General features: G+C 44.8%; 2 long non-coding RNA genes across 14 annotated transcripts in view; one reads left to right on the top strand and one right to left on the bottom strand.

The window, feature by feature from the left end:
* Positions 1-24,495, top strand: part of LOC102157493 (uncharacterized) — a 978,951-nt gene that overhangs the window by 910,108 nt on the left and 44,348 nt on the right. The gene's annotated exons all lie outside the window — the stretch shown is intronic.
* The window catches only part of LOC102157744 (uncharacterized), a 312,356-nt gene continuing 289,006 nt past the window's right edge, over positions 1,146-24,495 (bottom strand). Inside the window, exons 7-9 of the long non-coding RNA XR_014840344.1 lie at positions 7,692-7,814; positions 3,836-4,022; positions 1,146-3,579 (exon numbers count right to left, since the gene is read on the bottom strand). This is a non-coding gene — a long non-coding RNA (uncharacterized LOC102157744). The remainder of the gene's footprint in view (positions 3,580-3,835; positions 4,023-7,691; positions 7,815-24,495) is intronic.

Raw genomic sequence — 24,495 nt, 5'->3', positions numbered from 1 at the left:
TGGCGCAGGCCGGCGGCTACAGCTCCGATTAGACCCTTAGCCTGGGAACTTCCATATGCTGCAGGTGCGGCCCCAGAAAAGACCAAAAAAAAAAAAAAAAAAAAAAAGGAAAAGAACTGTAGGATAGAATGCTCCTCAGCCACAAAAAGGAATGAAATGATGCCATTTGCAGCAGTGTGGATGGACCTAGAGATTATTACACCAGGTGAAGTCAGACAGAGAAAGACAAACACCATATGATGTCACTTATATGTGGAATCTTTAAAAATGATACAAATGAACTTATTTACAAAGCGGAAATAGACCCACAGACATAGAAACAAACTTATGGTACCTAAGCGGAAGGGGCATGGAGGAATAAATTAGGAGTTTGGGATTAACAGATACATACTACTATACATAAAATAGGTAAACCACAGTACTGGATAGCATAGAAAACTATATTCAATATCTTGTAATAACCTATTTGGAAAAGAATCTGAAAAAGAATATACATACATGTGCATGTGTAACTGATTCACTTTGCTGTACACCTGAAACTAACCCAACACTGTAAATCAACTATACTTCATTTTTTTAAAAGGCTGGGAAGGGGACATCCAGTGTGTAGTTCCATCTATAAAAAGCTCAACAAACAGACAAAACTAATGTATGGTATTGGGAACCAGAGCAAAAGTAGTGATGGAGAGAAGTTACCTCGGGACCGCTAGGATGCTGGTGAGGTTCTGCTTTGATCTGGGAGCATGGTGTGTTTGCTTTATGAGACCACATCACAGTGCACAAGAGTGATGGGTACCCTTCTCCCTCCCCATGTGACACCTGAATAAACAAATTGCTTAAGAGGACAAGTCAGTTCCAGGCAGAGTGTATTACTAGCCTCTGTGAGACTTAAGAAACGAATGACCATAACCAAGCTGAGCCAGAGGGTGGAAGCCCAGCCAGGGCCTTTGATGAGGAGACTCTGTGCCCCGTCCCACACCTCTTCGGACCCTGCTTCCTGCAGAGCAGCCGCGCCGCCCCACTTCTGACGCCTTGATTTCTCCTGCTCCTTCTCATCACAGCATGTGTGCGTCTTCTTGCATCTCCTTAAATGGCAATAGCCTTCATTCTTTGGCAGGGTGATAACAAGGAAGGCACATGGCATATTTTTTTTTAAGTCTGTATTTTTTTTAGAGCAGTTTCAGGTTCATAGCAAAATTGAGGGGAAGGTACAGTGATTTCCCATACACCCCCTGGTTTCCACCCATGAACAGCCTCCCCCTGTGTCAACATCTCCCATCAGAGGGGTACCTTTGTGACAATCGGTGGACCTACCTTGACACATTGTAATCACCCAAAGTCCGTAGTTTACATTAGAGTTGCTTTTCAGAGTTGTAGGTTCTGTGGATTTAGAAAAATGTCTAATAACGTGTATCTGCCATTATGGCATCACATAGAGTCTATTCACTGGTCTAAAAATTCTCTGTACTCTGCCTGTTCACCCCTAAGTCTCTGCAAATGCCTGGCAACCACTGATCTTTTTACTGATTCCATTGTTTTGTCATTTAGCTGGAATTATATAGCGTGTAGTCTTTTCAGACTGGCTTCTTAGCAGCGTGTATTTAAGGTCCCCCCCCCCACCTGCCCCCATGCCTCTTGATGGCTTGCTGGACGGCTCGTTTCTTTTTAGCACTGAATTACATTCCATTGTCAGGATGGACCACAGTGTATCCATCCCTTCCCCTACTGAAGGACACCTTGGTTGCCTCCAAGTTTTGGCAATGACAAATAAAACTTGCGCTCTGTGTGCAAGTTTTGGTGTGGGAAGCATGGGATTTTAGAGACAGAAGATCTCACTTGGAGGCCCTGGTTTCTCCATGTGCTGGCTTGACTTCTTGAGCAGGTTGTAGAATTTTTCTAAGCCTTGGTTTCTTTCTCTGTAAAACGGAGATACGGTGCACACTGCGTGGGAGATGAAGTGGGTGCATTCTCTGCAGTGTAAGTGACTAGGCCTTCACTGTGACGAGGCTTCACTTTTAGATGGGGAGTTGGACCGGAGCTCAGGGTCACCTGGCAAGTGGACAGAGGCCTCTGGTCACTCATCAGTGTCGCCTGTCCCTGCAGTGGCACACCGTGTGAACGCCACTGCCAGCTGGTCTTGCTCATCTCTGGGCATCATCTCGGGCTTCTCCAGCCTATCTTCACTCCAGGGCTTCTCAGTCCCTCGCTTCTACCCTCCAAGAGAGATGGAGCAACATGGGGAAATGGATTGCCATTGCTTGCCGCTCTCGACAGGAAGAAAGGCACGGCTGCTCTCTCCTGCAGCCCGTGCACTTTTTTTCAGCTGATGATTAATAGAGTTCACTCTAGGCACAGTCAAGCCCATGGAACAGTAGATAAATAACAGGCAGAGTTTAAGAAGATGCATGTTCTTCGAGTTAATAATTTTAACAGCCGGAGAAACACTCTGGTTCTCATGGTAACGGGGACCTGTGATTTGGTCTCTAATTTGAAAGCCTCAGACTAATGTGTACAGATAGCTACCCTACAGAAACTTCTTTCTTTCCCTTAATTGGAGCATTCTTAATGAAGCAATGATATGATGCAATTTGGAGAAACAATGTCAAATAGACTAATTTGCTCTAAATATGTCAATGAAATGCATCCTTGCAAGCATTCTCTAAGATGATGTGGAGCGTTTATTGTACTTGCTTCAGAGCTTTAATATAAACCTGTATTCCTTGCAAAACAATTTCCTAAGACTACATGTGTCATTTGCTCCTGAATGCCCAGACAGTTTCATTCAGGTGACCATAGTCCTTTGATAAGGATTTAGAAAGTTCCTTTGCTACAGTTAACTTAATGTCTGAGATGGCATTTCAGGGAGAGTGGACAGAAAACATCACCCTTTTTCTAGATAACAGGGATGCAAAAGTCTCTTCTTGAAAGAGTCTTGGAGATTCCCTAGATATAAACTAAGCCAAGCAAATAGAACCTTAAGAGTTGGAAATGGAAGGAGGCTAATTTTTGGAGGTCAGTGGGCTATTCAGCCCTCTGACTCCCTGGCCAGCTGCCTCCTGCTTAATGGGTTTCTGGATGGTAAGGAAATGTGGGGTGCCCTCCTGTATTTGCACCTGTCACTTCCCTCCACACATGCACGGCGCGCCAACCACTTCCCTCCCTGGGGTGATCCGACTGCCCTTTGATCACACCGAAAACATCTTCCTCTGTTGTCTCTTTGCTCCTCTTTTCAGGCGTTTGAAAGCGTGACAACGCCTTCACTGAGCTTGTTACCTGGCTCACAGCTGTGGGAAGCTGCCTTCAATCATGCACACCTCCCCACACTGCACTGTCTTCATTTCCCTGACGGCAGCGTGCCTGTGTGCCTTTGGTGTATGCTGTGGTCACAGTCAAGGCCAGGTTTCTGGGCACGGGTTCTGCATGATAGCAAAGGCTATGAAGGTGGAGATTGTCCTGGAAACTTGACAGTTGCTGCTCTGTTGAAATTTTCTTTTTCCTTGTGAATCTCTTGTCTGGTACCACTGATGGCATGCTGGAAAAGTGAGGTTCTGGGAACTCTTGGAAAACAAATTCCGACCCCTGCAACACACATACACAAAACCTCCCAAGCTGTAAGTCAGCTGAACCATGCGTACAAGGCTTTACAAAGGATGTTAAATCATGAACAGGGAACAGAGCGAGTCACAGGAAGCTGAAAGCCTGGCTTATGACAGTTTGCATCCCAAGCCTCCAGGGTCCTCCATATCCTTGAAAAATCTCAGAAAATCCCAGGTCCCCCCCACTTCTTAGAAAGTCCCAGGAAGAAGATAAGGCCCAGATAGTCCTACCCTCCCACCTTTCTCTCCTCTCTTCTCTTGGGTCCTCGCCACCCCGTCTGGAGGGGGAACTCCCTGTGCACCTGCCAGACTCATCTCCTCATAGCCAAAGTTTAACTTCAGGCCAGGAGGGCTGCTGTCCCAAGCCTTCCCCAGCCGGTGCCCAGCCTCATGTCTTCCCAGGCTGTGCAAACAGCTTACAAACACCTGTGGAGAGTTATTTAAAAAAAAAAAAAAAAAAAAAAAAAGGTAAAAGTCCAAATTGGCAATTAAAAGGCAAAATCATAACCCATTGAAAAGCTAAATCACCATGGTTTGGGGGCTTCTATTATATCGCTTTAGCCATAACAATATATTCACAACATCTTGGTGTGACTATTCAAGAGAAACTAGGCTTAAACAGTTGGATGAGAAATGACTTTCTTTCTGCCATAGGCTTATACCATGTATACCTATATTGGGGCACCATCCATAATTTGGGGGCTAGAAAAACAATGTCCCTATGTGTGTGACCATTGGTCATGCGACTATGCAAATTTCTCATTCAAGTTGATCTTTTTTTTTTGTCTTTCTGCCATTTCTTGGGCCACTCCTGCGGCACATGGAGGTTCCCAGAATAGGGGTCTAATCGGAGCTGTAGCTGCCAGCCTACGCCAGAGCCACAGCAGTGCGGGATCCGAGCCGCATCTGCGACCTACACCACAGCTCACAGCAACGCCAGATCGTTAACCCACTGAGCAAGGGGAGGGATCGAACCCGCAACCTCATGGTTCCTAGTCGGATTCGTTAACCACTGTGCCACGACGGGAACTCCCGATCTTTTAAAATAATAATAAAGGGAGTTCCCATTGTGTCTCAGCGGATTAAGAACGTGACTAGTATCCATGAGGATGTGAGTTCAATCCCTGGCCTTACTCAGTAGGTTAAGGATCCGGCATTGCCACAAGCTTCAGCATAGGTGGCAGAAGTGGCTCAGATCCCACATTTCTGTGGCTGTAGCTCGGCGTCAGCTGCAGCTCCAATTTGACCACTAGCCTGGGAACTTCCATGTGCCACAGGTGCGGCCCTAAAAAAAGAAAAAAATAACATTAGTAGGGTTTACTTACCATCCATCACCATACAAAGAAGGAAGGGAGGAAGGAATGAAATATAGTCAATTGTCATAAACCCTCCAAGCATTTTCCAGCTGAGGATAGAGACCCCCAGCCCTGCGCAGGCACATGTTTTGTTGTCTTAAGGTAGACGCCTCCCTGCTCTGTTTTCTAGGCTAAAACAACGAACCCCACTGGAGTCGCCAGAACATTTGGCCCATCAGGCTGCTCGTTCCTGTCACGCAATTGCTCTTTGACGGTTCTGTCAAATCTTTTGTAGATGTAATTGGTTATAGTTTCCATGTCCTCAGAGCTGCTAAGCTAGCAGTTTAATTTATCCTAATTCAGAACCTAATTGTCTTGCACTGCTGGCTAATTAAATGTTCAAAGAAGTGATAAATTAGGCAGGTTGATCATTACAGCACAAGTAATTAGCCAGTTGATCTGAAGCCAGCCAGGTTTTCAGGACAAGGCTTGGAAGGGGCGCCATGCGAGCAGTCAGACCAGCTTGTCACACTGATTTGTGCTAAGGGGGATCAGCTGTAAGGTTTTGGGCTCAGCATGCCAACCATGGGGAGGTGACTTGCCTTTCGAGACTACACATTTGCCCAAGTCTTGGGTTGGGTGACCTGCAGATTAAGCCACATTAGCCCCCAGTGGGTCCCCAGGGACATGTCAGCAGCCATTCGGGGGCGGCCTGGAACAGAACAGAGATCTGCTGAAAGGGTTGGGCACAGACCTGAGGCAGGTGGGGTTGACTAAAAATTAGAAGCAGATTTCCAGACAAGAGCTGGGTCATATGCTTGAAGGAAAACCCAGCAAACGTGGCCCGAGGTTTCGGGTTCACGCAAATGTTTGCTGAAAACAGCGTGACTAGAGCTGAATGGCAATGAATGCCAGACTGAGGCAGGCCAAAATCTCCCCGGCTGGGCTGGGCAGTGGTCAAGGCAAAACAGATGTGAAAAGGCAGAAACGACCTTTAGGATGGTCCCACCGGGACCTGTTGTGACGAACACTGGCTGTCATCGGCTGTGTGGTAGAGGGGTGAGTGACCTGGTGTCCTCCATGGCAGATGGCTTGCAGGATGGATTATCTTGACCTTAAAAAAGCAAAGCCGGGAGTTCCCGTCGTGGCACAGTGGTTAACGAATCCGACTAGGAACCATGAGGTTGCGGGTTCGGTCCCTGCCCTTGCTCAGTGGGTTAACGATCCGGCGTTGCCGTGAGCTGTGGTGTAGGTTGCAGACGCGGCTCGGATCCTGCGTTGCTCTGGCTCTGGCGTAGGCCGGTGGCTACAGTTCCGATTCAGCCCCTAGCTTGGGAACCTCCATATGCCGCAGGAGCGGCCCAAGAAATAGCAACAACAACAAAAGACAAAAAAAAAAAAAAAAAGCAAAGCCTTTGTAGAGGTCTGAGGAGTAAGCAGGGATGGTTCTAGTTTTTCTGGCATTGGCATAGGCGTCTCCTGTGAAACAAGTCAAGTTTGAAAAACAAGTTCTGTCTCACAGACACACACATGAGGCTGGGACGTCCCAGCAGGCTCTGCCTGGCTCCTAAGTGCTGAGTTCCTTCCTCTACTCAACCTGGCATCTCCAGAGTAGCTGTTCCTCACAGCGCCCCCTGCTGTAAGCTGAGGATCCCCTCACTCCTGAAACTACTGTCTACTCAAAGCGTGGATGCCACAGATTGCCCTGCTAGCTTGGAGCAGTGCCGTCCACTAGAAATGAAAGGGGAGCCACAGCATGTGTGATAGAAAGTTTTCTAGTAGCCTCATTAACAAAAAACTTGAAAAGGGGGGAAATTAGCTTTAATGATACATGTTTTGAACCCAGTATATCTAAAATACTATCATTTCCAGTAAATTTGTAACCAGATTTTCAAAAATCATTAAGATACACATATTCCTTATGTCTTTTGATTTTTAGGGACTCACCCGAGGCCTATGGAAGTTCCCAAGCTAGAGGTCAAATCAGAGCTATAGCTGCCAGCCTACGCCACAGCAATGCAGGATCAAACCCACATCCTCATGGATACTAGTGAGGTTCATTTCTGCTGCTGCACAATGGGAACTCCACATTATGTAACCCGAAGTCTCCAAAATCCAGGGTGTATTTTGTATTAACAGGACATGTCAGTATGGACTAGTCCCATTTCTAGGATTCAGTGGTCACTGCTGCTGGTGGCTCCCATATTGGACAGTGCAGCTCTGGAGCAGTGGGAAGCTTATTTCACAGGGTGTGTCAGAGCACATAATCTCCCTCACTTCCTGCTCAAATATGTACAACTCCAATCCCTGAAACCTGTGAATCTCTTCCATGTTCCATTACATGGCAGAGGGAAGTTAAGGAAGTAGATGGAATTAAGGTTGCTAATCAGCCGGCCTTGAGATGGGGAGATTTTCCTGAATTACCCAAGGAGGCCCCACGTGGTCCTAATGGCCCTTAGATATAGAAGAGGGAGGCAGAAGAGTCAGTAGCAGAGTGATGAGATGCGATGAAGACCCTGCTGGCCACGGGTGAGTTTAAAGACGGGAGGAAGAGGCCACAAGCCAATAAGCATGGACAGCTTCTAGAAGCTGGAAAAGGCAAGAACACAGACACTTCTTCTCTCCAGCCTCCACCAGGAACACAGCCCTACCCACCCTTGATCTTAACCCCATGAGATCCATTCTGGACTTCTGACCTCCAGAAATGAAGACAATCCATGTGTGTTAACTTAACTCACTAAGTGTGTGACAGTTTGTTCCAGGAGCCATAAATAACCCATAGGGGTCCAAGAGCAAATACCTTAATCTTGGACAGCAGACGTCTCTTCCTAAGAGCCGTAGGACTGTGGTCTGCTCTCTGTGTTCAGTTTTCTGGTTAAGTCAGAATTGGGCTTCCTGTGGTGGTTCTTTAAACAGGATCATACTGAAATAATAACAATAATAATAATAATGGCGATCCCAGCTCACGTTGCTTCCAGTCGTCTTTCCACCTCCGTTCTCGGCCACCTCCAGGAACACAGCTTATCTCTGCTGGTCCCCTTCCAGGGTCCATTATGCCACAGTCTGGAAGTTGTGTCTGAGAACACATAGATTACACATCATCTTTTTTTCTCTCTCTCTTTTTAAGGCCACAGCCACAGCATATGGAAGTTCCCAGGCTAGGGGTCCAGTCGGAGCTGCAGCTGCTGGCCTTCACCATAGCCATAGACACAGCCACACAGGATCTGAGCCACGTCTGCAACATACACCACAGTGCACGCCAGTGCCGGATCCTTAACCCACTGAACAAGGCCAGGGATTGAACCCACATCCTCATGAATACCAGGTGGGTTTGTAACACGCCTGAGCCACAATGGGAACTGCCAAATCATCTTTTCACATATAAAGATACGGAGAAACTTTTGGTTACCACAGTGTAGCTTAGGAAGGATCTTGTTTTTAAATAGAAGGAATATTTTGATAAGCGTACCGTGGGTAAAAGTTGGACCCCTGCAAAAGGGCAAGGGGTGTAGCCTGGCTCTCAGACTTCAGGAAAAGAGGTAAAATTGTTCCAACATGAGACCAGGAGAGATTTGGCTTTGCTCTTGCTGCACAGAGCCAGGAAACTGTTAAAATCCTGTGTCGTACAGGATGAGACTTTTCCTCATGAGTACAAGTATTCAGCAAACTTACTAACCCCACAGAGATCGGGTGGGAGTAGGTTTGTGAGTTTTAAAAAAAAAAGTAGGAGTTCCCGTCGTGGCGCAATGGTTAACGAATCCGACTAGGAACCATGAGGTTGCGGGTTCGGTCCCTGCGCTTGCTCAGTGGGTTGATGATCCGTCGTTGCCGTGAGCTGTGGTGTAGGTTGCAGACGCGGCTCGGATCCCGCGTTGCTGTGGCTCTGGCGTAGGCTGGTGGCTACAGCTCCAATTGGACCCCTAGCCTGGGAACCTCCATATGCCGCGGGAGCGGCCCAAGAAATAGCAAAAAGACAAAAAAAAAAAAAAAAGGTAAAACAGTTAAAGAGGGTGAATTCAACATGGGCTGGTACAGTTTGAAGCAGAGACTGCTCATAAGGATGCTGCTCCATACGGCAGGAAGACCTCAACTGCCAGTGCTAGAAGGATCCAGCAGGTGTAGCCCGGTGGGTGTGTCGGTCACCGGTGGCTCCCCATCGCAGGTGGCTCCAAGATGCACTCAGGGTGGCCTAGCGTCAGTGGTGGAACTGAAGTGATGCCACCCAGTTTCTCCAGCAGCCATAAGTCCCCTTCCAACCTCCCCGCGGGTCCTCTGCATTCACATCTCCCCACCTCTGCTCCTGTCTCCCCGACCCAGGATGCCCTTTTCCTCCCTCCCAGCTCTCCTCGTCACTCAGTTCCTTGCAGACCGACCCAGCCTCCAGAAAACATGTCTCTAAAGAACTCCCTTCAGTGCAACACCTCCTTTTATATTCATGAGCAGGTCAGAGTTAGCAAAACACCATATTGGGCTCCTTTCTAACTAATTGCCGGGCTGGCTGCAGAAGCATCACCTGGGGAGCTTACTAAATATAAAGATGCCAGGACTGCACCCCAGGATACTCTGAGCAGAGAATCTATATTTGTAATAAGCTCCCAGGCAGCTCCGGTGCCAGCCAGCTTCGGAAGCCTCTCCTTTCCCAGGGACGAACACACAGGGCCAGGCTCCCTGCGTTTGTTCTAAAGATGAGGGTACCCACAGCTCCAGCTCAGTGCCCCTCAAACAGAGTTCCCTTTAAAGTCCCAAGCGATTCCACAGCTGGGGTCTTCAGTCACACCCCACCAGCAGGTGGTGGCTCCCCCCCTGCCCCCGTCCCCCGCCTTCCCAGATAAGCCTCCCTTTGACTGGCACAGGAGCTTGGTGGTTCAAAGATCACGCACAGAGGATCAGAGAACCTCACAACCAAGCCGTCAGTTCTTTCATCGTCACCTCCTTGGAGATCATTTGATTGGCAGGTCTGCTCCGGGCCACAGTCCCCCATGGAAAGGTATTTATGATTTCTGGCTTCTAACACCATGAGGCAGTGGACCATGGAGCAGCCTTCCGAGCAGGATGATCTGACTTCTAAGCCTTATGACAAGCTGGGTGTTAGAGCTGTTCAGGTGGCCCTGACCTCACAGCCCCCATGGGGGCCCTTGCAGCTACCATGGCCCCTCCTCCAGCAATGTGGACTGGGCAAGGCTGACAAATCACATATCCTTGAGGCCACGCTCCCCTCCTGGTGGGTTCCCCAGGACTCCAAGAGGCACACAGCCCCACCCTGGAAAGTTCCACGCACCTCTGCAGGCCAGAGCAGGACTCTCTGTGATGCTGCTGGACCCACCAGGCCCACAGCCCGTGCCGGGACAGGCAGATGGCTCAGGGGCCTGGGGGTCCACTCCTGCAGCCCTTCACCACGCCACGTCCTGGCTGGGAACTACCTGCAGAGGACACTGATGATCTCCAGAGCACCCAGCAAATGACGACCGGGATGAAAAACATTTCATCTAGAAATTAAGCCAAATGAAAAACATTTTTGAGGCCTTGCTTGTTCTCCTTCATTTTTAAAAAATCGACGTATAGCTGACTTAGAATGTTGTGTTAGTTTCTGAGGTCCAGCAGTGGGATTCTGTTTGGTAAATAGATAATATGTATTATATGTAAATGTCTATATATATTCTTGTTCATATTCTTGTCCATTATAGGCTATAACATGATATTGAATAGAGTTCCCTGTGCTCTACAGTAGGACCTTGTTGTTTATTTCATATGTAGTAGTTTGTATCTGCTAATCCCAAACTCCTCATTTATCCCTCCCTCTCCTTTCCCCTTGGGCAACCCTGACCCTTCAGTTTTTAGCAAAGGTCAAAGTAGCAAAGGGGCCTGGGGAAGGTCTGAGGCAGAGACAGCGGTCTGGGTATATTTGCTTCCTTGAGCTGCAGTAACCAAGAACCAAAGAGCACAAATTTATTCTCTCAGCATTCTAGAGGCTCGAAGCTCAAAATCAAAGTGTTAGCAGCGCCATGCTCCCTCCGAAGGCGCTAGAAGAAGATCCATCCCCAGATGTCCCTCAGCTGGTGGCTGCCTCACTCCAGTCTCTGCCTCCATCTGATAGGTCACTCTTTCTGTGTCTCTCATCAGACATGTTCTTCTTCCGTGAAGACACCAGGCGTTGGATGTGGGGCCCACCCTGCTCCAGTATGGCCTCATTTTAACTCATTGCATCGGCCTCATTTCCAAGTGAGGTCACATGCTGAGCTACTGGGGGTTAAGACATAATTCAAGCAAGAACACTGAGCCCTGATAGATTTGTTCAGACATCTGAGGCGTTGTGTTGAAAGAGGGGTTAAGACTTACTCAGCGCAGCTCCAGAGGGAAAACGAGAGCTTGTGGGCGCGGTGGAGAGAGTCGGTTCTGGCTGATCCAGAAGGTGAACCCTAGGGATAGCTGTGCCACCACGGAAGGGGCAGCATTGCTTTTTTTATGGTTCATATGCATGAGCCCTTTTAATTTTTGCAACAGCCTGTGATGTACATGTTATTATTTTCCACTTTTTACTTATAAGGCAATGGAAGCCCAGAGAGGTTGAGTAATTTGCCCAGGATTACATAGCTGTTGAGTGGTCGAACCGAGTTTTGAACCCAGTGTCTATGACTTCCCGATCTGTGTCCTAACCTCTAGGCCACACTGTCTCTCACTAGCAGGCTTCACACGATACCAGGGATGTGACCACATGACGCAGGCTGCTCTAGAAGTGGGAGGTAAGGTGTCCATTTAGCCATTCGAATAATAGGTGTCAGAGTCTGTGCTGGATCAATACAATACTGACCAAGACTTACCTGGTTCCTGTCCCCAAGGGTGTCAACATACTTGTTTGAGCAACTACATCATGCCAGATGTTGTCCTAAGTAAAGAGACTGAACTTTATTGCTCTATCAAGTCCTGGAACATGTTTAGTTTAATATTTCAATTGATGTCCACATATATTCCTGCTCCTCAAGAGATTATGTGATGTGTATGCGTGTGTGTGTGAGAGAGAGAGGGTTTTTTCTTTCTCCTTCAATGCCAGATGCTCTGGGGGGTCTTTCTCCCAGTGCCAGATCCCCAGGCATGGGGACTTGATGTGGGGCTCAGCACTCTCACTCCTGTAGGTGAGTCTCTGTCATACAGCACCTTTCCAGCCCATGGGCTTCCCACCAGGGAGGTATGGGGTTGCTGATATCAGGTAATCGCCCCTCCCACCTCTTGAGGTGGCCTCCTCTTTGTCTTCTGGAGTAGGATATCTTTTTGAAAGTTTCCAGTCCATTTGGTTGAAGGTTGTTCAGCATTTGGTTGTAATTTTGTTGTTTTTATGAGAGAAAGTGAGCTCCAGTCCTTCTGTTCTGCCGTCTTAATCCCTAGATCACATTATGAAAAGATGTCCAAAAAAGGTTGTGTCTTTTTACCTCTGGCCTGATGGGTTTGCGTTTCTTAATGTCATCATGCCCCACCTAAGGACAGGGACATGAGAGGGCCAGAGTCCACCTGCTCGAGGGCTGACATTGCCACACCAGAATCGCCACTCTCTCTAGACTCAGAGAAGACAGCTGCAAGGCAAGGAGAGGGGAGGAGAAAAATGTGGCCAGCTCAGTTACTCAGGCCACAGTGAAGTCACCAAGCAGTGCCCCCCAGCTGTCCATCCTCCCTATGAGCGTACTCCTTTCCTGAGTGTTCTATTCACCCCTAAGTGAAGGGAGGAAAAAACGAGAGACAGGTTGGGCAGGGGGAACTCCAGAGAGGACATGCAGAAGCTCTGCAGAAAGGAGTTCCCGCTGTGGCTCAGCGAAAATGAGCCTGACTAGTAACCATGAGGATACGAGTTCAGTCCCTGGCCTTGCTCAATGGGTTAAGGATCTGGTATTGCCATGAGCTGTGCTGTGGGTCATAGACAGGGCTCGGATCATGCATTGCTGTGGCTGTGGTATAGGCTGGCACTGCATCTCCAATTCGACCCCTAGCCTGGGAACCTCCATATGCCTCAAGTGCAGCCCTAAAATGCAAAAAAAAAAAAAAAAAAAAAAAAAAAGAAAGAAAGAAAGAAAAAAAAGAAGCTCTGTGGAAGTTCATACAGCAGACAACACACCTGAAAGAGGCAGGCAGCTGCCCCAGTGCCCTGCCCCAGCCCCCGCGTAGAGCCACCCTCCATCATTCCTAAGCCTGTAGCAATCCAAGATAAAAACCAGCACAGTGTGTTTAGTGTGGGCCCTCCTAAAATATAAGAAAAAGGGAGGACAGACACTTAATGAGAAAAAGGCAGGTGAAGAATAATTATAGGAATAATTCAGAAAACAATTCAGGAAATGAGGAATTTTCAGAGTCTATTAGAAATCGTGGAGAATCTATACTCTCTGGGAAGGGGTGCGGCTCTTCCAGCCCTGAGCTGGCTGGGCAGCCCTGCACATGCACCAACACAGTAGACTTCTATGTGGTTCCATAAAGAACCCCTTGAGGGTCTCCATGGCCCAGCCAGCCCTCATGCCTGGAATTCCATCCCTGGGGGTGTTCTTCAATAAAGGTCAATGTCATCTCATGATTTACTAAATATTTTATACCCGTTATCTCCTAGGAGACTCAAAAACATTTGATGGACGGTCACATCAAATCTTGCATTTTACAGATGAAGAAACAGCATGACTCAGTCATCACCCAGAGTCTGTAGGTGGCAGCAAGTGGATGTTGCTGTGTAACAAATAACTCTCAACCTTAGCTGCATAAAACAGTGATGATCAATCTATCATTCTTTCTCATGGTTCTGCTGATGGTCTGGGCCCAGCTGAGTGGTTCTCACCCAGAGCCTCCCCAGGATGGCAGTAAAACTGTGGCCAGGCTGGGTCATCTGAAGGCTGCCTCACTCACATCAGATGCCTAAGCTTGGGAAGATCTGGAGCTGGGAAAAGACAGGGTTCCTCATCTCTGTGTCTCTCTGTCTCTGTCTCATTGCTTTACATGGTCTCTTCCCCGTGGAGGCTTCGGAGTAGCTCTGCCTCTCACAGAATAGCTCAGGACTTCAAAGCAAGGAGCCAGAGAAAACAGAGCAAAAGATGCCTGACCCTGACCTGCTAACTCAGTCTTTGTTTTTTGTTTTTGTTTTTGTATTTTAAGGCTGCACCCATAGCATATGGAAGGTCCCAGGCCAGGGGTCAAATTGGAGCTACAGCTGCCAGCCTACACCACAGCCACAGCAACTCGGGATCCAAGCCATGTCTGTGACCTACACCACAGCTCACAGCAACGCCAGATCCTTAACCCCTGAGCGATGCCGGGGATTGAACCCAAGTCCTCATGGATCCTATTCGGGTTCATTACCACTGGGCCGCAGTGGGAACGCCCCACATTTTCTTTTTAATTGAGCTAATAATTTCACTCCTGTCCTCTGGGTTGAGCCACACCAGCTATAACCTGACCATGTGTACCTGAGTGGAGATTGATTGGTACCATAGTAGGAAGAACCACAGAATTAGCACAGGAGGGGCAGGTTCCTGCTCTGCTGTCTACTTGCTGTGTGTCTCTGAGCAAGCCACCCAGCTTCTCTGAACTGCTTTTATCTTACATAAAATGGGGGACTTGCCTTCCTTGAGGTCAGTATGTTAAATGAACATGTCAGAAAAGTGTCCCTAACTGTGGGGCCGGCATGCAGGAAGTGATCCATAAAAGCAGTCTGAATCTGATCTTAATTAATTTTATGCTAACTCTGACCCCTCTGTCTTGCAGTCTTCTTTGGTCACCCCTCATGCATTTGGACTGACAGATACAGAGAACAAACTGGTAGTTACCCCTGGGGAGACGGAAGGGGGAGGGGCAGGAGAGGGGTAGAGGATTAAGGAGATAGCTAATCTTAGGTGCAAAATAAGCTACAAGGATATATTGTACCACACAGGGAAGACAGTCGGTATTTTATAACTATAAATGGAGCGTAACTTTTAAAAATTGTGACTCACGATAGTGTACATCAACTGTGCTTCAGTTTTTTTTTTTGAAAAGAATGCTTTGATTGTGGAGGTGATCATTCTCGTGCAATATTTGCAAGGTAGGGTACTTAAAAGTGCAGATGAGAAATGGCAACTCACTGCCCCAGAGCAGTAACCCTTTCTCAACATTCCGTGTTTCCCGTCCATGCTCACGCATGCATGCGTCGGTGTGCCTGTGTCCAGATGTGCAGGCATGCCTGTACAGGTGTGGGCATGTGGTCCAGATGTATCCTCATTTGCCTGCTGCTTTGTGTTTCTGTCATGCGCCCTCATTGTGACCCTCTTCCTATGTCACTAAGTAGTCATTAAAAACCTGATTTTTTTTTTTAATGTATGCCCAGGCCTCAGTTGAACCGACTGTTCTCCTATGGTTGAACATTTCATTTCCCTCTTATTTTCTCTCCTAGTTTATTAATAATACAGAAATGTGAATAGGCTTATTCATATATCTTGGTCCACTCACCTCTCTGATTATTTTCTCAAGACGGATTCCTCCATGTTAAATCACTGTGTCAAGGACATAAACAATTTAAAAGACCATTATGTGTATGGCCAGAAAGCTTTATAGAATTGGTATCAATTTATATTCCCATCCGGTGTTTGGAGAATTCCAGTCTCACCATACATGGCCCCGCATTATTATCTATAACATATTGATTCATCCATTTGATAAGCAAAAGAACTATCTTTTGTGTTGCTATAATTCTTTTCTTTTGAAATTAATGTCTTGAAATAATTGTGGATTCACATGTAGTTTTAAGAAGTAGCACCAAGCAACCCCAAGTACCCTTTTTTCCCATGCTAGCCAATGATAACATCTTAGAAAACTATAATGTAAGTTATATCAAGACTGCTGTTGGAGCTCCCATTGTGGCCTAGTGGAAATGAACCTGACTAGCATCCATGAGGACACAGGTTCCATCCTTGTCCTCGCTTAGTGGGTTAAGGATCCAGCGTTGCTGTGATCTGTGGTGTAAGTCGAAGACATGGCTTGTATCTCACATGGCTGTGGCTGTGGTGTAGGCTGGCAGCTATAGCTTTGATTTAACTTCTAGCCTGGGAACCTCCATATGCAGTGGGTATGGCCCTAAAAAGACAGAGAAAAAAAAAAGTGCTGTTGATAAAGTCAAGATACAGAACAGGATTCTCTAGAGATTTAGCCAAGTTGTTAGCTGTACTGAGAGGCTGTTCATCTTTATTGCTGAGTGGTAATCCATGGGATGGATGTACCATAGATTGTGTCAATATCCACCCACTGAATGACATCTGGGTTGTTTCTAGTTTGGATTGTTTGAATAAAGCTGCTGTGAACACTTGTGTACAGGTTTTTGTGTGAACGTCAATTTCCATTTCTCTGGGATAAATGCCCAGTAGTACAATTGCTAGGTCACGCATTAGTTGTGTTTATAGTTTTTGAAGAAAGCAGCTTAACTCTTTTCCAAAGTGGCTGGACCATTGCTTTAATTTTTCATCCTTTTGCTTATTCATTAGGTTGGACAATTGTGATACCTTTTTTTTTTAAATTGTGTATATCTGTCCTTTTTACATTTCTCCTTGGAGATTATGTATTTCTTAGTTTTGACATTTGAAGAATGTTATGTAAATAGAAGCATGCAGCACATAAACTTTTAAGTATGTGCTGCATGATTTTTTTCCCCTAAGTGCAATGCCCTTGTGCCCCATCCAGGTTTCTGTGTGGCGACAATTCCTTTTTTATTGCTGCATAGTATTCCGTTGTGCCAGTGTGTGTTTATTCATTCACTCCCTGAAGGACACTGGGATGGTTCCCAGTTTGGGGCTATTACAAATAAAGCTGCTATGAGCATGCATGTGAAGGTTTTTGTGTGAGCCTAAGTTTTTATTTTTTATTTCTGTGTGATTAATGCCCAAGGGTGTCATTGCTGGGCTGTATGGTAAGTGTACATTTAGTTTCATTTAAAAACTGCCAAAAACTTTCCAAAGTGGTTGTGCCATCTTGTTAACCACCAGCAATGTATGAGCAATCCAGGGTCTCTACAGCCTCCCCAGCATTTGCTATGATTATTTTTTATCTTAGCTCTTCTAGTGAGTGTGTGGCGATCTCTAGTTGTTCAAACTCTTTGTTTTTCCAGATAAACTTTAAAATTATGATCCAAAAGTTCCCCCATGAAAAACCCATTTTATTTTTCTTGGATTTTGTTTAAATATGCCTTAAGAACAATTTACATTTTAAAAATACATAGTCTTCTTGGAATTCCTGTCGTGGCGCAGCAGAAACGAATCCAACTAGGAACCATGAGGTTGCGGGTTCGATCCCTGGCCTCTCTCAGTGGGTTAAGGACCCGGCGTTGCCATGAGCTATAGTGTAGTTTGCAGACATGGCTCAGATCCCAAGTTGCTGTGGCTGTGGTGTAGGCCAGCAGCTGTAGCTCTGATTTGACCCCCAGCCTGGGAACCTCCCTATGCCACAGGTGCAGCCCCCCACCCACCAAAAAAAAGATAAAAATAAATAGTCTTCTAATCAAGGAATATCTTCTCTCTCTCCATTCTTTTGTTCATGTTTTTCTGAGTAAGGTTTTATATTTCCCTGCGTAGAGGCCTTTTGTTTATTATATTTATTACTATGTTTTTCTTTGTTCTATTCTGTCTTGTTTCATTTTTGCAACTTTCCTGAATACGATTTTTCTCCCTATATCTTTAAGCATATTGATAGAATGTGGTAAATATATCTACTTTTTGTTTGTCTTTTATTCAGTCACTTGACTGAACTCTATTATTATTATTATTTGTCTTTTTAAGGTCACGCCTGCAACATATGGAGGTTACCAGGCTAGGGGTCGAATTGGAGCTGAAGCCTCTAGCCTACACCATAGCCACAGCAATGTTAGGTCCAAGCCTTGTCTGCAACCTACACCACAGCTCACGGCAACACCAGATCCTTAACCCACTGAATGAGGCCAGGGATTGGACCTGCGTCCTCATGGATGCTAGTCAGATTCGTTTCCGCTGAGCCACGATGGGAACTCCTGAACTCTGTTAATTGTTATAGGTTTATAGGTTGTCTATATACACAAATCCATGTAATGAAATAAAATGATCTAATGGTCAATATTTATTAAGCATTTGGAATGGGTCAGCTAGGGATTGCACTTTACAAGCATTGTTTCACTTAAATCCATCTGTCAGCTTAAAGGCTCTTTGGCTAGGAGTTCCCGTTGTGGCGCAGCAGAAATGAATCCAACTAGGAACTATGAGGTTGCGGGTTTGATCTCTGGCCTCGCTCAGCAGGTTAAGGATCCAGTGTTGCTGTGAGCTGCTGAGCTGCGGTGTTGGTCGTGGACGCGACTCCTATCCTGTGTTGCTATGGCTGTGGCCTAGGCTGGCAGCTGTAGCTCCAATTTGACCCCTAGCCTGGAAACCTCCATATGCCGGTGGTGAGGCCCTAAAAAAGCAATTAAAAAAAAAGGCTCATCGGCTAGATGTGCCTCTTGAATTGATTGGGCCAAGAGTTGGCATCTGCTCTTAATTGTAATCCTAGGCTGTTGCAGCATGCGAGCATATACACACTGGGCAAGTAGTCAGACTGAGAGCCCCCTCCGAATAACCACACCCTAGATGGGAAGGTCACACATGAATATATGCAGGAAAGGAAGGCAAAATAAAGCTCCACTGGAATGGAGAAGTAGGGGGGAAGCTAGGGTTTTGCTGGGCAAACATAAAGGACAGGGTTTTATATAGACAACCTGTGACGCTCCATCCTCACCTTTGCAGACACAACAGACCAATTAGGGAAAGCAGGTAAATTCTAGTCCAAACCTCCCCCCAAGCCTCCTTGCCCAGAAGGGAACGTTCTGATTTCCTGAGTTGAGCATTTGAACACTTCTTGAGTTGAAACGCAAGTTTGTTTATTTACAGTCTTTCTTGTTTAAAAATGTAAGTATGCACAAGTGCACATTTAAACTCTCACTTCTGCTTTAACCACATTCCATCCAAGTTGATAGGCATTGTTGCACTGCCATGAATTTTTAAATGGCCTGTAATTATGGTACTGATTTCCTCTTTGACTCAAAAACTTATTACAGTTTTTGTTTTAATTTCCAAGGAAGTGGGTATTTTAAGCATTTATAATCATTACTGTTATTATTTGCTTTGTGATCAGAAATATGAACCCTGCAATTTCTGCTTTTCGAAATTTATTAGTTTTCCTCAAGGCCTGGTATATGGCCAGTTCTTTCATAGATGCTTAGTAAGGAGGTGGAATTGAAAAGGTTTATAGAAACATAGAGATGTGGTACAAATAGAAAGATGGATATATAGATACCAGTTCACCCAATGTAATTATTTTGCTCTCTTAATGTTTAATCATTGAAACACATTGATGCTTAAGGAATTGTATTTTCTTTCATACTAAACATTTTATGGTAATTTTTTCATATTTCTAATGGTTGTCTTTTTTAAATTACTCAATGAATTTTAATACATTTAGTTGTACAACAATCATCACAGCCAATTTTGTAGCATTTCCATCCCAAACCCTCAGCACATCCCCCCACCCCTAACCTGTCTCATTTGGAAGCCATAAGTTTTTCAAAGTCTGTGAGTCAGTATTTGTTCTGCAAAGAAGTTCATTGTGTCCTTTTTTAAGATTCCACATGTCAGTGATAGCATATGATGTTGGTATCTCACTGTCTGACTTAGCATGACAATTTCTAGGTCCATCCATGTTGCTGCAAATACCGTTATTTCTTTCCTTTTAATGGCTGAGTAATATCCATTGTATATATGGTACCACATCTTGATCCACTCCTCTGTCAATGGACATTTAGGTTGTTTCCATGTCTTGGCTGTTGTATATAGTGCTGCAATGAACATTGGAATACATGTGTCTTTTCGAGTTATGGTTTTCTCTGGATAGATGCCCAGGAGTGGGATTGCTGGATCAAATGGTAATTCTACTTTTAGTTTTCTGAGGACTCTCTATACTGTTTTCTACAGTGGTTGCACCAATTTACATTCCCACCAACAGTGTAATAGGGTTCCTTTTTCTCCACACCCTCTCCAGCACTTATTGTTGGTAGAGTTTTCAATGACGGCCATTCTGGCCTGTGTGGTTTTGATTTGCATTTCGCTAATAATGAGTGATGTTGAACATCTTTTCATGTGTTTTTTTGGCCATCTTATGTCTTCTTTGGAGAACTGTCTGTTTAGATCTTCTGCCCATTTTTTGATGGGGTTGTTTGTTTTTTTTGGTATGGAGCTGCAGAAGGTGTTTATAAATTTTGGAGATTAATCCCTTGTTAGTTGATTCATTTGCAGATATTTTCTCCCATTCTGTGGGTTGTCTTTTCATTTTGTTTAGGGTCTCCTTTGCTGTGCAGAAACTTCTAAGTTTAATTAAGTCCCATTTGTTTATTTTGTTTTTATTGTCATTACTCTAGGAGGTGGATCTGAGAAGATGTTGCTGTCATTTATGTCCGAGAGTGTTTGGCCTATGTTTTCCTCTAAGAGTTTTATAGTATCTGGTCTTATCTAGGTTTTTAATCCATTTTGAGTTTATTTTTGTGTATGGTGTTAAGTGTTCTAATTTCATTCTTTTCCATGTAGCTGTCCAGTTTTCCCAACACCACTTATTGAACGTGTTGTCTTTTTTCCATTGTATGTTCTTGCCTCCTTTGTCATAGATTAGTTGACTGTAGGTGCGTGGGTTTAATTCTGGGCTTTCTATCCTGTTCCACTGATCTATAGTTCTGTCTTTGTGCCAGTACCATGCAGTTTTGACGACTGTTGCTTTGTAGTATAGTCTGAGGTCAGGGAGCCTGATTCCTCCAGCTCCATTTTTCTTTTTCAGGATGTCTTTGGCTATTCTGGGTCTTTTGTGCTTCTAAACAAACTTTAAAATATTTTGTTCTAATTCTGTGAAAAATGTCCTTGGTAATTTGATAGGGATTGCATTGAATCTGTAGATTGTCTTGGGTAGTATAGTCATTTTGATAATATTGACTCTTCCAATCCAAGAGCATGGTATGTCTTTCCATCTATTTGTGTCATTTTTGATTTCATCAGTGTCTTACAGTTCTCAGAGTATAGGTCTTTTGACTCTTTAGGTAGGTTTACTCCTAGGTATTTTATTCTTTTGGATGCAGTGGTAAATGGGATTGCTTCCCTAATTTCTCTTTCTGATCTTTCATTGTTAGTATATGGAAATGCCATTGATTTCTGTGTATTAATTTTGTATCCTGAGACTTTGCCAAATTCATGGATGGGCTCTAACAGTTTTCTGGTAGAGTCTTTAGGATTTTCTAGGTATAGTATCATGTAATCTGCAAATAGTGATAGTTTTACTTCTTCCTTTCCAATTTGGATTCCTTTTATCTCTTTTACTTCTCTAATTGCTGTGGCTAGGACTTCCAAAACTATGTTGAAGAGTAGTGGTGAGAGCGGACATCCTTGTCTTGTTGCTGATCTCAGCGGGAATTTTTTCATTGAGAATGATGTTAGCTGTGGGTTTGTCATATATGGCCTTTATTATGTTGAGGTAGGTTCCCTCTATGCCCACTTCCTGAAGGGTTTTTATCAGAAATGTGTGTTGGATTTTGTCAAAGGCTTTTTCTGCACTAATGTTTGTCTTTTTTATACATTTTGATGCTATTGAATTTTATACCTAGTACCAAAATAAGATGTCCCTTTATATTATTTAATGTATTTGGCCTTAATGCTACTGTCTCCTTTACCTTGAGTTCTGATGTTTCAGTTTGCATTCCTCATTCTTATTTTTTTGTGTTTGCATCTGCTCCATAATGCCCAATATATCTTTGCCCACCCTTTAAAAGATGGGATAGACAAGCAGTATGGTGATAAAAAGTGGTCTTGCCATCTACAGATGTCAGAAAACCCCATTCTAACTTGGAGAACAGACTTGTGGATGCCAAGGGGGAGAGAGTGGGATGGACTGGGAATCTGGGGTTAATAGATGCAAACTATTACCTTTGGAATGGATAAGCAATGAGATCCTGTTGTATAGCACTGGGAACTATATCCAGTCACTTATGATGGAGCATGATGGAAGATAAGGTAAGAAAAAGAATGTATATATATGTGTGAGACTGGGTCGCTTTGCTGTACAGTAGAAAATTGATGGAAAAAATAAAAATCATTTAAAAAAAGAAAAGAAAACCCCATTCTAGTACATTCCCTTGTCTTTCAGCAGGTCCATGCCTATTGGCAAAGATATAACTGAAATAGCCTTTAATACTTTATGAAAAACAAGAAATGCTATTCACACTTGCCGCTTTTTTTGGCCTCACCCACAGCATGCAAGAGTTCCTGGGCCAGAGACCAAACCCGTGCTACAGTAGTGGCCCAAGCCACTGTAGTGACAATACTGGATGCTTAACCTGCTAAGCCACACAGGAACTCCTCACGCCTTTTCTCAAGGTTTAATCCACTGTGGTAGAGACAGTCTTTCTTTAGTTCACAGATGTCATTAGTCCCTTGCTTCTGGTTAGTAAATGTCAGCTGGGTGTCCAAGAGGAAAGAAGACAGTGCCAGATAAAGAGGGGTTGCCTCATCCTGTTTGCTTCTAAGGCTGTCTCATCCTCTGAATGAGGCTACACAGATCCTTGACTTAGCTGGACACGTGTACTGGACCCTGAAGGAGAAATCAAGGCAAGGCTTGGAGTCACTTTACTGCCACAGACTTAGGGTCTAGCCAATCAAATCTAAACAAACTGCAGGGTGGCAGTAATTTACACATGAGAAGTGGAAAAAGTTAGCAGTTCTAGAAATGTAACTATGGCAACGAATTAAGAAAGTGAGCTACAATTTGTCATTTCTTAAAATCATGCATATTACATTATCCTAATAATTTACGTAGTAATTACTTAATAAGCCCAAATGTGAGGATAAGTAATCATGTGAGCCTGAGGCTGAGATGTGTGTGTGTGTGTGTGTGTGTGTGGTTTCAGCATGGATGGACTTGCCTTTCTCATTCACCCTTATTCGCTTCTATGCATCATGGATTTAGCAAAGTGCATGACCACTGGTCACAGGAATGTCAGGGTAGCCGAAGCAGAAATTCTCTCTACAGAGACAGTCACAGAAGCTCAGTGCTACGTCTTTAGTATATAGAGCAAAGCACCTGATAACAGGTGGAATGTTTTGGTTTAGGAGTCATATTTTAGAGTATGGTTGGTTCCGATCTGTAATGGTTCCTATTGGAACCATTGGTTGGTTCCTGTCTACCACTAGGTGGCTACAGATTTGTCCACTTGTGTATCTGTTGTTTGGAGTGTGGATGGCCAGGGTTTTTGATGCAAGTAACCATTGACCATTAGGAAGGGAACATCTGGAGCCTAATTGTTGATTCCCTGGAGATTGAGGGTCCTACAGAACCCAGCCTTTTTTTCTTTTAATTAAAGTATGGTTGATTTACAGTGTTTCATCAAGTTCTCTTGTACAGCAAATTTACCCAATGACACACATGTCCCTGAGCTGTACAGTGGGGTCCCCTTGTACAATATAACAGTTTGCATCCAAAAAAAAAAAAAAAAAAAAAACACCCAAAATGCCTATCCATCCTACTCCCTCCCCTTTTCTCCTTGGAAATCCCAAGTCTGCTCTCCTTGGCCATGTTCTGTTTCTGTTGTTTGTTTATTTGTTTTTTAGTTAGGATCATCTGTTCCATATTTTAGATTCCACAAATAAGTGATATCATATGGTATTACTCTTTTTCTTTCTGGCTTCTCTTAGTTTGAGACAGATGGATGGATTAAGAAGACATGGTATGCATATACAATGGAATATTACTCAGCCATAAAAAAGACAAACTAATGCCATTGCAGCAACATGGGTAGAACTAGAGACTCTCCTACTAAGAGTTTGGGGCCAAATGAGGACTTAATCCCAGGAGCCAACATCTCAGATGTTGAGAAAGTAACCATGAGAAAACTGCTCAGAGGAGGTGAGGGAGGAGCTAGCATATACAGAAGTTTTGCAACAAAGGGCAGGTAATAGGAACAAAAAATGACTGTTAGTAACAGAAAAGCACATATCTCAAGTTAAGGGATTTAGCACTTTTCTTTGGGAAGATGCAAAGGTCTGGGCTCAAGGAAATCATTTCTTTGATATGCATCTCAGCTTTCTGGGGCCAGCATCCTGTGTTTTCAGAGCTTGAGTTTCCTCAGGGCTCCCTGTTAGGAGTGGCTGCAGTTAGGAGTGGCTGTTAGATGGCAGGTCATCTTTGTTAACTTCCTGAACTCCCTTGGGGCTCACCAGCAGCCTCGTACACATTTTACAGAAGTTTGTTGCTGGTCTCGTGAGGGTTACTCCTAGTCACGGGGAGCAGATGTCACCAGGAAGGATTTTAATGCATTTGCAGATACGAGGAGATGCAAGAATTCAGCTCATAAAATCTTCTCCTAAAAAATACCTAATTATCTGAAGACCTGTTCTATCAGTTTTTCCAGAGCATGGAGTGCCTCACTCCTGATCAGAACCCAGACTTGATCAGGACCCAGGACAGCTGAGAGCACCTGACATCGGGTCTCTGCCAAGGGGATCATTTGTTCAAGCAATTTAGAGAAACTCACTCTTCCAACTTATCCTCCTAAAGTCAGCTCACAATCTGGTCCTTCAGGTCCT

This window comes from Sus scrofa, chromosome 3, assembly GCF_054392235.1.
Source record: "Sus scrofa isolate SSC_HxYL_T2T_F1_AM1 chromosome 3, Sscrofa_HxYL_maternal_Yorkshire_Landrace_v2.0, whole genome shotgun sequence".
Classification (NCBI taxonomy): Eukaryota; Metazoa; Chordata; class Mammalia; order Artiodactyla; family Suidae; genus Sus; species Sus scrofa.
Note: the sequence above shows the minus strand (reverse complement) of the source record. Positions and strands in the feature narration are given on the sequence as shown.